This window comes from Corvus brachyrhynchos, unplaced genomic scaffold, assembly GCF_000691975.1.
Source record: "Corvus brachyrhynchos isolate BGI_N302 unplaced genomic scaffold, ASM69197v1 scaffold83, whole genome shotgun sequence".
In the NCBI taxonomy this organism is placed as follows: Eukaryota; Metazoa; Chordata; class Aves; order Passeriformes; family Corvidae; genus Corvus; species Corvus brachyrhynchos.
This window is the reverse complement of record NW_008238464.1, coordinates 5,604,973-5,615,270: the sequence shown is the minus strand read 5'-3', so window position 1 is coordinate 5,615,270 and position 10,298 is coordinate 5,604,973. Positions and strand designations below refer to the sequence as shown.

The 10,298-nt window shown below is 44.2% G+C and overlaps 1 protein-coding gene across 1 annotated transcript in view; it reads left to right on the top strand.

The window, feature by feature from the left end:
• Positions 1-1,103: 1,103 nt before the first annotated feature.
• Positions 1,104-10,298, top strand: part of EDAR (ectodysplasin A receptor) — a 71,823-nt gene continuing 62,628 nt past the window's right edge. Inside the window, exon 1 of the mRNA XM_008635850.2 lies at positions 1,104-1,911. The gene's annotated coding sequence lies outside the window, so the exon portion shown is untranslated. The remainder of the gene's footprint in view (positions 1,912-10,298) is intronic.

Below are 10,298 nucleotides of genomic sequence, written 5' to 3'. Positions count from 1 at the left end.
AGCCAAGTTTTGTCTGTTGTAGTGATACCAACCATAATCTTTTCTTCTCTGCAGGTTAGAAGGAAGCAACTTGCTGTGTAGTCCAGGGGCAGCTTTTGACAACTGGAACTGTTGTACTGAATATGTTTCTTAATAAAAGGAAAACATGCCCAATTATATTTTAATGTTGATTCATACCAACAGTTTGGTACATGTTGGATAAGAACCAAAGCACCCCTGGTTTCAGTGCCTGCCTTTGCCCAATGGGATGGTGACTGTAAGGTCAGCTGTGGAGTTACAAGAACAACACACACCAGAATACACACTTAAGAATCTTGTATCCAACAAGGCTGAAAGGTCTTCTTTGAGAAATATTTTCCACTGATCAAGCACTGTCAGTTTTTCATACTGGGTATTGGATGCTCAAAAAAGGAGGTGTAGTGTTGATATGTTTCTCCTTTATGACCTCTAAGTTAACTGCTTTAACTGCACTAAAGCCATTTGCACATGTGCTGGGTGTTTTGCATTTCATTTATTTTCACTTCAGTGTTATTTCCCATTTTCCAGTTTTAAGGAACACTCTCTTTGCAAAATACTGGCAACCCCCTTGTGCAGAGCTAGCTGACGACCAGAATTTTCAACCCTTAGAAAGCAGAACTGTATAAGAATATTTCTATTTTGCTTGGGAAGAAAAGAATCGGTAGTTCAGAAAGGTAGCTATGACATTCTCAATTTGAAAACCATCTAGGTTATTCTTCAGAATTTTCTAGAAGCAGCAGAGAGCTGTGTGTGCTCCTGGGGAAGCAGTAATTCTTGATGTCGCCCATGCTGTCCCTTCCTGGTAAGAATCCTGTGGGAAGTCCAGAGAGTCCCCAAAACTGCAATTGAAAAGTAGGAAAGTGAGGTGGGCTTCAGATGAGCCACCCCAAATTGTCTGGACATCAGGTATTTCTCAGAATAGTTTCATTTTGCTTTAACAACATTCGCTAAACTGAACCAGTTCACTCATCAAACTTCTCTCTCATTTCTTCTGCTCTCAGGAGCTCCCCAGAAGCATTCCCCTGCTCCGCATCCCAGACTCTGGCTCCCCTTCTCCCAGCCAAACCAGATAAAACCTTCTCCTGTTCACCAGCCAGCTCCGAGCTCGTCGGTAGCGGGCAGGGATGCGGGACTCCTCCTCATCCGGCGGGGCTCCTCTAGGTGGGGCGGGCGAGTTTTCGCAGAGAGTGGAGCCCGCTCCGGCGCCCGCGGCTCTGCCGAACTTCCCAGCGGACAGCGAGGGGAAGGAGAAGTTGCGAGGGGAGCGCGGGGCCGTGGGCTGACGGCTCCGAGGTCTTTGCGCTCACTGGGACCCAGCTGGGGACATTCATGACAAACTCTGCGAGTGGAGGAGAAGCGCGCTGGCACGTGTGAGAGCCCGAGCGAGCGGGACCCCGCGCCCTGTGCCCGACGGAGCGGCTGCGGGTATCCCGCTCTCTCTGCCCGCCGGAGCGGCTGCGGGTATCCCGCTCTCTCTGCCCGCCGGAGCGGCTGCGGGTATCCCGCTCTCTCTGCCCGCCGGAGCGGCTGCGGGTATCCCGCTCTCTCTGCCCGCCGGAGCGGCTGCGGGTATCCCGCTCTCTCTGCCCGCCGGAGCGGCTGCGGGTATCCCGCTCTCTCTGCCCGCCGGAGCGGCTGCGGGTATCCCGCTCTCTCTGCCCGCCGGAGCGGCTGCGGGTATCCCGCTCTCTCTGCCCGCCGGAGCGGCTGCGGGTATCCCGCTCTCTCTGCCCGCCGGAGCGGCTGCGGGTATCCCGCTCTCTCTGCCCGCCGGAGCGGCTGCGGGTATCCCGCTCTCTCTGCCCGCCGGAGCGGCTGCGGGGATCCCGCTCTCTGTGCCCGACGGAGCGGCCCTTCTCCGGGCTTCGGAGGCCGTGAGCCCGTCTGTGCAAGGTAGGCTCCCGTCGCGCGTATCGGCTGCCTTTCCCCAGAGCCAACGTGCCTCTGGTACGGGATCCGCTCTGTCATGGGGATGTCAGCGAGGGCTGTGGCTGGAAATCCTGTTGGCTTTAGGCTTCGTTTGAAAGAGATCTACCGTCCAGTGAGTTTCTCTGCTCTTGGCATAGGACTAGAGAACTGCTTTTTCCTCTGAAAGCTAGAAAGTAGCTACAGTTCCTGGTAGTACCTTTGGTTAGAAGTTAAAGTTTCTTCACAGAGCATGTGTTGTAGACTTTTTTATTACTAGAAGTACTGATGGTCTTACTGGTTCCTAAACTCTAGAGGATTTAGTGGGGTTTTTATTTCAGTAGAAGTATATGTTTTTCCAGAGGATAGTGGAACTGCTCTTTCGGGTTTTATGTTAACATTGCAAAGTAATTTGCCTGTACTTTTTACACTGCTACTAGACTTTTGAAATCCCAACCACCTCTGTAAAATATCACAATAGTGATACTGTTGTGGCTGACTGCATACACATGTGAATACATGTTCATAGCATGCTGATTTTTATTTTCCCTGCTTCCACAATCTCTCTGTAAAAGGGTTCTGTGAGACTGAGGTCCAGAGATGAAAGCAGGCTGCTGCCCACAGAGAAGTACCTGGGCAGACTGGTATTGCACACCTGCTCCAAGCACAGTACTCTGTAGCCGTGTGTGGTGCCAAAGTAGCTTTCAAAGGGAGCAGAGAGCTCAGCTGGGACTGCAGAACCTGCTCCAGTGGTGAAGTGATGTGTGTGAACCTTGCACGACTATGAACGATTGTCATTGGTACTGAGCTGGGTGGTTTTAGCTGCTGCTGCTGCCATGGCTACAGCACTGACACTGCGTATTAGAAAAAGTGTGGCTAGACACTGGTATGCCTAAGAGAAAAGGTGTTTTCATTTTTGCAACTAGTGAAGCTGTAGATACTATATGAAGGGGCAATGGATGGCACTTTGGATCTGTCCCCCATGGCATGAGAGGTGAGGTCCTCATCAATAGTACAACAGTGCCAAGAGCTTAGTGACAACCACCTCCTTGGAGTACCACCCCAAACCTCTCTACATGCCTCAAACTACAAGGAAATCTTTCACACCTGTGGCTGCTGTTCATTTGAGTAGACAAGGCCAGTGGCCACTGCTGCCACTCCTCTACAGCAGAGGTGGGTGTTGATGTTGTATACTGCAGTTTTCAGTGATAGGTCTTGAAATGTTTTCGGAAAGTGGTGGAAATCTCTGGCAGCTCTATGGGAAAAATTGTGAGAGATTGGAAATTTTAAAAGGAAATTAATGTGTCTGTGCAAAGTAGGGTCAAATCCCATGACTATTATCAGGATTACTTGGTTCTTGTTCTTCTCTCTCAGAAACGTCTAAGTTGTACAAAGTGAAAAGAAAGGAAGTTTGGGTATCCTATACTGAAAAGTAATACTGATAAGAAATTAATTGTGAAAATAAAAAAGACAAGAACTGTCAAATAAAGGAAATATATTCACCAGCAGCAAGTTTGGTTTCATACCACTCAGTGGGAACAATTCCACCTTCAGGTAAGCTTCTGTGAACCCATTTTTCCCTGGAGATGATTGACAATGGTGAAACTGTTACCAGAGCTTAGCCCAGCTCTTTTGGTTGGTAGGGCACAGTATAGCTGTGTTCAGTTTGCAATAATGTAGTCTGACCACAAGAAAGAGCTCAGATGAGAATGTGCCCAGAAAAAGCCAGCAGGCTTTTTTTTTTTTTTAGTACGTAGATAGCTTTTGCAGAAAACCACTGGCATAAATAGGCTGATTTTTCTCTATTGCAGCTAGATGGAAAACATGTGATGTTTTAATTTTTCACTTAAGATCGTGAGATGGTCATTCTCAAGGCATTATACTGAACTGTATGCCATAGAAATCATCTCATTGAAAGTGTTGAACTGAATGCAGTTTTACCATAGGGCTGTTAAGAATTCCTCTGAGAATGACTTCACATCAAACATTTCAACTTTATGTGTAAAGGTGACACTTCTTGGAGGACTGAAATATTTTAACAGAATCTAAAGTTTCTAACAGAACCCATATAGCTGTGCTAGATAAATGGTCCAAGTCTCAAGAAATAGCAGCATAAGCTTTTGAAGATTAGATTAAGATAATGTTTTTCTCATGTTGTCATCAGTGGAGGAATTCCCCTCTAATATCCTCAACAGAGTTGTTTCCATGCTAGGATGGAGCTGGGTATCAGATCGTATCTATGCTACTTCTCTTTTCAGCTAAAAGGTAGATAAATTGCAACGTGAGCTACTGCCTATAGCAGAATAACCAGAGAGGTGCCGGCATGGCCCCACCCTGCATGAGTCATTGAGGCAAAGCTGAGTGTAGATCAGCCTTTCCATTCACTCCTGTAAAATGTATCTCATTTCTCCCTCTGATTACTCTGAAACCAGGCCTTTACTGCCTTGTGGATCCCTCCTGGCTCTTGAGACCCAGCATATATTTTATGATGCAATAGGAGATAGCAGGTACCCCTTTTTACCCAACAGGTCCTGAAGCAGCTGCTCTTGTGGCAGAAAACCCTTCTTTCCTAACATGTAGAAAAGTTCTGGCTGGTGTGTCAATAGGTCAGGGAGGTATTTGCAAAACCAGAGACACTTTTTTGCCATGTATATTCCAAGAAGGTAAGTTCCTGTAAAGAATTAGATATTACTGAACAAAGATAGAATTGTGGTATGTGAGACTGTCCCCCTTGGCAAGTATAACCTGAGCCAATGGTCACCTTATGGACGAAATGTTTGACTGTACTCTTCCCAGAAAACTAAGAACCTTCATATGGCGAAGACTAGACCATACAAATATTATTTGGAGGCCAAGTAACTTGCTATTCCTTTGTTTGATTTATCACCCATCCAATTCTATTACAAATGGATGAGATTCTGGGCCCATGCAGCCAATGGCAGAACTCCCACAAGGGTGGTGTGCCCAGCTCTTGCTGGCTCTTTGGCAATATTCAGTGATCAGACACTGTTTCCTGAATCATATTAACTTTGCACACATTTCTTCTGACTTGACGTAGATCAGCTTTTTCAGTTTCTTCCCACTGGGGAAATCAGAACAAAAGTAGAGAGGAAGTTATTTTCAAATTCAGAAGGAGTCCATTAGAAACAAAAGAATAAAAGATAAACAAAGACTACTTAAAAAGCATTATCTGCTATTGTCTTATGAAGAAGTTAAAGCTTTGCCAGTGGATTTTCAAATCTCTGTGGAGATGGAGTCAGGGCCACATCGTCCTGATCTGACGCTAGCGAGTGCTAGTTTTGAAATGTCAGAAGTGTCATTCTGTGAAGTTAAGCCACAATGCTTGAATTGAATCACCCACCATGAATCTAGCAACAGGATTTACATTGCCACATTACCATAATATCTGACCAGCTGCAGTGCAAAATCAATAGCTAAGTCCCTGGTGGATTTCATAGAGTTTCTGGCATTTATTCTTTTTCAGACTCTGTTCTGCAGAACTGAGATTTTATTATTTGGTGCCTTAAATTCTTCCTGTTTCCTTTTTGGGAGGAGATGACTGGTAAGAGCTTATGTGGCAGAAGGGACTGCCAGAGCTGTGTAAGTTTTATAGCAGAAAGACTTTTTGAGAAGGTTGATGTTGTCCCATTCCCTGTCCCGCACGAACCTCTCCAGCAGTTGATGGTATTTCAGCTGATCCTTGCCTCACTTGCTGTGCACAGGAAGCTAGGAGGGTCTCAATGACCTGACTATCCAGGGGCCTGCTCTGATAATAAAAATGTGTGCGGTGTACTGTGTTTTGAGAATGTTATTTTCATACACTCAGTGGCTATGGGTGAATTGAGGAGAAAAAGCAAAAGAGTTCAGAAAACTTAGTTTGACTATACTTGGAGCATGCTGAGAGGTTGATGGACCTGAGAACCTTTTGATCTTAAAGGCTAAGATCAACCTAGTTGCTAGCCTTTGGCATCCAGCTCTTCCTAACCAATCTTCAGTGAGATACTTGCTTCCCTACTGGAGCCTGGCACAGAAAGATACATGAGTTTCAGTGTCTTGCTGTCTCTGTCTGCTCTGTGCAAGTGCTGATGAATGCACATCCCCTGATCATGTTAATGAGCCTCTGGTTCTTTGGCCTTTACCGCCAGGAAGGATATGGTGCTGCAAAACTTAGCTGCATCCAGGTCCAAGCCAGCTCTTGGGTAAGAAGGAACCCTGGAAAGATTCAGTCTTTTCCCTACCTCCCCTGGAGGCTGTGTTGCATATGAAGACTAGGCTTTATCCTCTGTATCCCCAGCAGTGTAACAGGCTGGGGACCAAAGCAGAAACATATGGCCAAATAATGAGAGAGCTTTAATTCTGACAGCGCATCCATCTCTTCCTTTGGATATATCACAAACAAAAACTACTGAAGTGCCAGTTAAGCAGCATACAATTATCTACAGATTGAGTATCAGATTTTTACATTTCATTTGAAGCAAGAACCATTTTAATAGTTCAGGATTAGATATTTGTTATTATCCAGGCTAGAAGGATGCATTCCTAGGACATGCTCCATTTTTCTTTTGGAACTCTTTATACACTCCACCGCTTGGGAGAAGGACCAGGGAGGGAAAAAGATCTTTACAGTAACAGCTGATAAATTAAGGCTTTCTAGAACTTGGCTTCTGTCACTCAAAAGAAGAAGACTAAAAGACCCTGTGTGTCTATATCACACATCTTGGAAGAGAAACACTGGGACTGTAAAAATATGAGGAACAGATGATATCAAAGGCTAAAAGAGGCAGTCTGTTGAAATACCTGGTGCTGGTTTATAGCCTGCTCTAGTTAGGAGCTACGAAACAGACGGCATCCTCAAACATGGGACTTCAATTTGCCTCATATAACAACGCAAAACTTGAATTACCATCATTAAACAACATTTGTCTTCCTATTGGAGTCCACAAAAAACAAAAAGGCTGGGGACATGTTCTCTTTTTGTCACTTGGGATTTTGCCATTTCTTCTCTTGGTGGGTAGTTGGTGACAACGTGTCCCCTGAGTTAGACACATTTGTATTTACAAAAATAGGAAAGAATGATCTGTGGGCTGCCACCCATCCAGTGGTACATGACAGGGGGGGCCAAGCACAGCAGCAGCACCTTCAACTGGCCACCCCATTTCTTTCTGAGTGTTTACCACCTGCACAGCAGGCATGGCTCAATGGCTTGTGGGCTCCCCTCCAAGCCACAGAAGTTTATGGGCTGGTGGATCCGCGTAAGCCGAGGCTGGCGTGAAGTCTGGCAGTCTGAAGCTGGCTTCATGAAGCATCCCATTTTGCCAGCTGCAGGAGGGTAATAATTTCCAAGAGAAGGACAGAACGCACAGCTGAGGGCAGTAACTATCTCAGCTGTCACCATTTATTCCATCACCAAGTCTGAGTGTCAACACCCTCCAAGAGAGACAAAAGTAAAACCCAGTATCCAGGCATTGTGAGGCACAGATTTATTTCATTAAATTCAAGTACTTCCTCATGATGAGTGTTGTCTCTTTAAATTTTCCATACAGAAAAAGCATGCGCTAATATATTGTCAATTGGAGGGGTATATTTTTCTGTGCATGTGTAGATCCAGTTGGTTTCTTTGGGATGTAAAATACAAAGGAAAAAGCCATTGTTCTTGTCTTACTCTCAATTTTCAAAAATTACCAATTCTTATAAGCAGACCAAAACAGATAACAGATGGTACTGGCTAGCAACAAGGAAACCTAGATGCAAATATTGTATGGTATATGAAGAACATCTCTGATGTGGCAGGGTTATGTTTTCCATCATGGTTTTCTTACCAGGTGTGAGAAAAATCCAGTACTAGCACTGTGTGGTATTTAATTGGATGTGAAAAGTACAAATAATTCAGCTGCTGGACAAATGGTAAAATTGGAAATAAATTAAAAAAACAAACCTGATAAAATGAATATACAGGGCTTGATATATTTCCCAGTAAAACCAACAGGAGACTCTCCAGTCAGGCCAGCAGATATCCAACCTGCCTGTCCATTTCCGATTTTCATCTGAGATCCCCATGTACACAGGCTACACTACAAAAAAGAAATAAAGGGTGCTTGTCTATAAATGCTTTCCTGGCCCAAGTGATCAATCAGTGGTTTTCACAGACATCAAAATCAGGCACCATGTAGGGTCTCTCAGAGACAGCAGCAGGTCCAGCATGTCAGCCCCACAGATGCCTTGTACCCCTGCTCTCCCAGACCTGGATATCTTCACAATGAACCAGGAGCCACTGCTGGGCTGAGCTACAGGAGTGTGTCCTGTATGGTGCAGGTCTCCCAGAGCTTGCATAAGGTTGTTTCTAATTTAGTTTTGGTGGAAGTCAGACTAAACAAACAAACGGGTATTTCTACTGCAAATATCTATGCATGGGGAAACACCAGGAGCAACTTTGAAGAGGCAGTGAGTGGTGTCCTTGGGGGTACAGCACATGGGAGAGGCATGTCCACATGTAGATGAGACATCTGGTTGCAGTTTGATGAGTGTATGTATTTTCCACTCACTCCTGCCCACAATGTCACCTCTACCTCCACTTTTAAATTGCAGCCTCCAGAGCAAGGAAAGGCAGCACAGGTTAAAAAAAACCTAAAATCCCACCAAGTTGTCTTTCCAACCAAGAGTGAAACTCTTCTTGTAGCAAATGAGTATCAGATCCATGCCCTAGAATGAGTAGTAGGTGGTCTGAGCAGCTGGAAAGTTGAGGTCTAATGTCTTGGTTAGGTGAGATTACAATTAAATGCCTTTTTCCTGCAGAAATGGGTGCTTGCCAAATCTCCAGTGTAGTACAGAACGTTTACTTCTTGTGCTGCAGAGCTCTAAGATATCAGAACTTCTATGCACAGCAGCAGACAAACGCACTCAAAATGACAGCACAATTTCTCATATTTACTCTCTTTGCCTCTAACCCCAGTGCCTGTAGAGGCAGATCCATGGCAGTGAGCACAGCCTTACCTTGTTGGTAGAAGGACGTGGTTAAATGCCCCCTGATTTTTTTTCCCTAGAAAATGAATCTGTTGATATGGTGCCAGTCAAATACTGACAGAAATTTGAGACAACTGTGAAGCTCGCTTGTTCATTGATGCTCCACTCGTAAGTTACGTGCCTTAGAAAGTTACTTTGCTGGTAAAATACATTTTTCCTAGCCCTTCGCCCGTATGACACTGAATCTATGCCTATAGAGAGCATCAGAACATCAAGAGTTTTCTTCATCATATGTATAAAATTCAATTTTTCTTTGAAGTGCTTCTTAATACTCCTTTTGCATTCAAGTAAAGCTGTCACTGAGTTCACTGAGGTTTGCCCACGCAAGGAGCAAAGGCTCTGTCCCCTTGGGATTACACAAGCCATTTTCTAGTAATTTGTTTGCTAAGGTGACAGATTTCCTTATTATAGCACTGAAAACAGGAACTTCACTGTCTTCTCACAGAAATGGCTTTATGTCTTTTATGAAACTGAGCCAAAGGCACTGCTCTTGTCAGCTGGAGTTGGTGGCTGTTTGGTTGGTCTGGACATGAGAATTATCTACTTCCCCTTCCTCTTTTTTTGTTTTTGTTAATGAAGGCATTATACCTGACTAAAATACATAGCTGTGTTTTTCCCTTCAGGATGTGTTATCAGAAGCTTTGAGTTGGGGGTGGGAGTAAAAAAGTTCACTTACTAAGTAAGATTAAAGAAATTAAAGGCTAAGGCTCATATTTAATTTTCCCTTGTAGATGTAATTTTTCATGCAGTGACAGCATCAGAACCTTTTCAAGTTTTATAGCTATTTCACATTTGGCAGAAACAACAGGAAACCATCTGTAGCAAAGCAGGATTGTTGTAAGCATAATATTCAGCAATAAAAAAAAAAGATTAAAAGAAAACAGTGTTATCTTTATGTGATAGCTTTGAAGGTGCAAAGAGCAGGATGCTTGCATTTGCTACTAACTTCATAAAAATTTTCTAGGTGAGTCAGCCATGGAAAAAATGACTATTTCAGCAGAGGGAATAAATCCTGTAAGAAATTGGACTTCTGGTTTCTTGTCAAGATTACCATGATGACTGTAAAGATACTTTGTGGTGAGGAGGCTGTATATGCCTGTTTTCAGTAAATCATAACTTAAATAGTGGAGCATATAAGCACACACAGAGCTTCAAATAGTCACATTGTCCCACAAAAGGCAAGTAAGCTACTTGTGTTCTTAAGCTTTAACTCCATGCCTGAAAGCCTTTTCTAGACCAGGGAAATAAAAATAAAATGTGGAGATTTAGATGTCTTTTATTGTCCTCTGTTCCCATATAACAAGATGTGTTTGTTCTTGCTTTGTTGTGTTTTCTGTGCTGGAAAGCAGACTTCC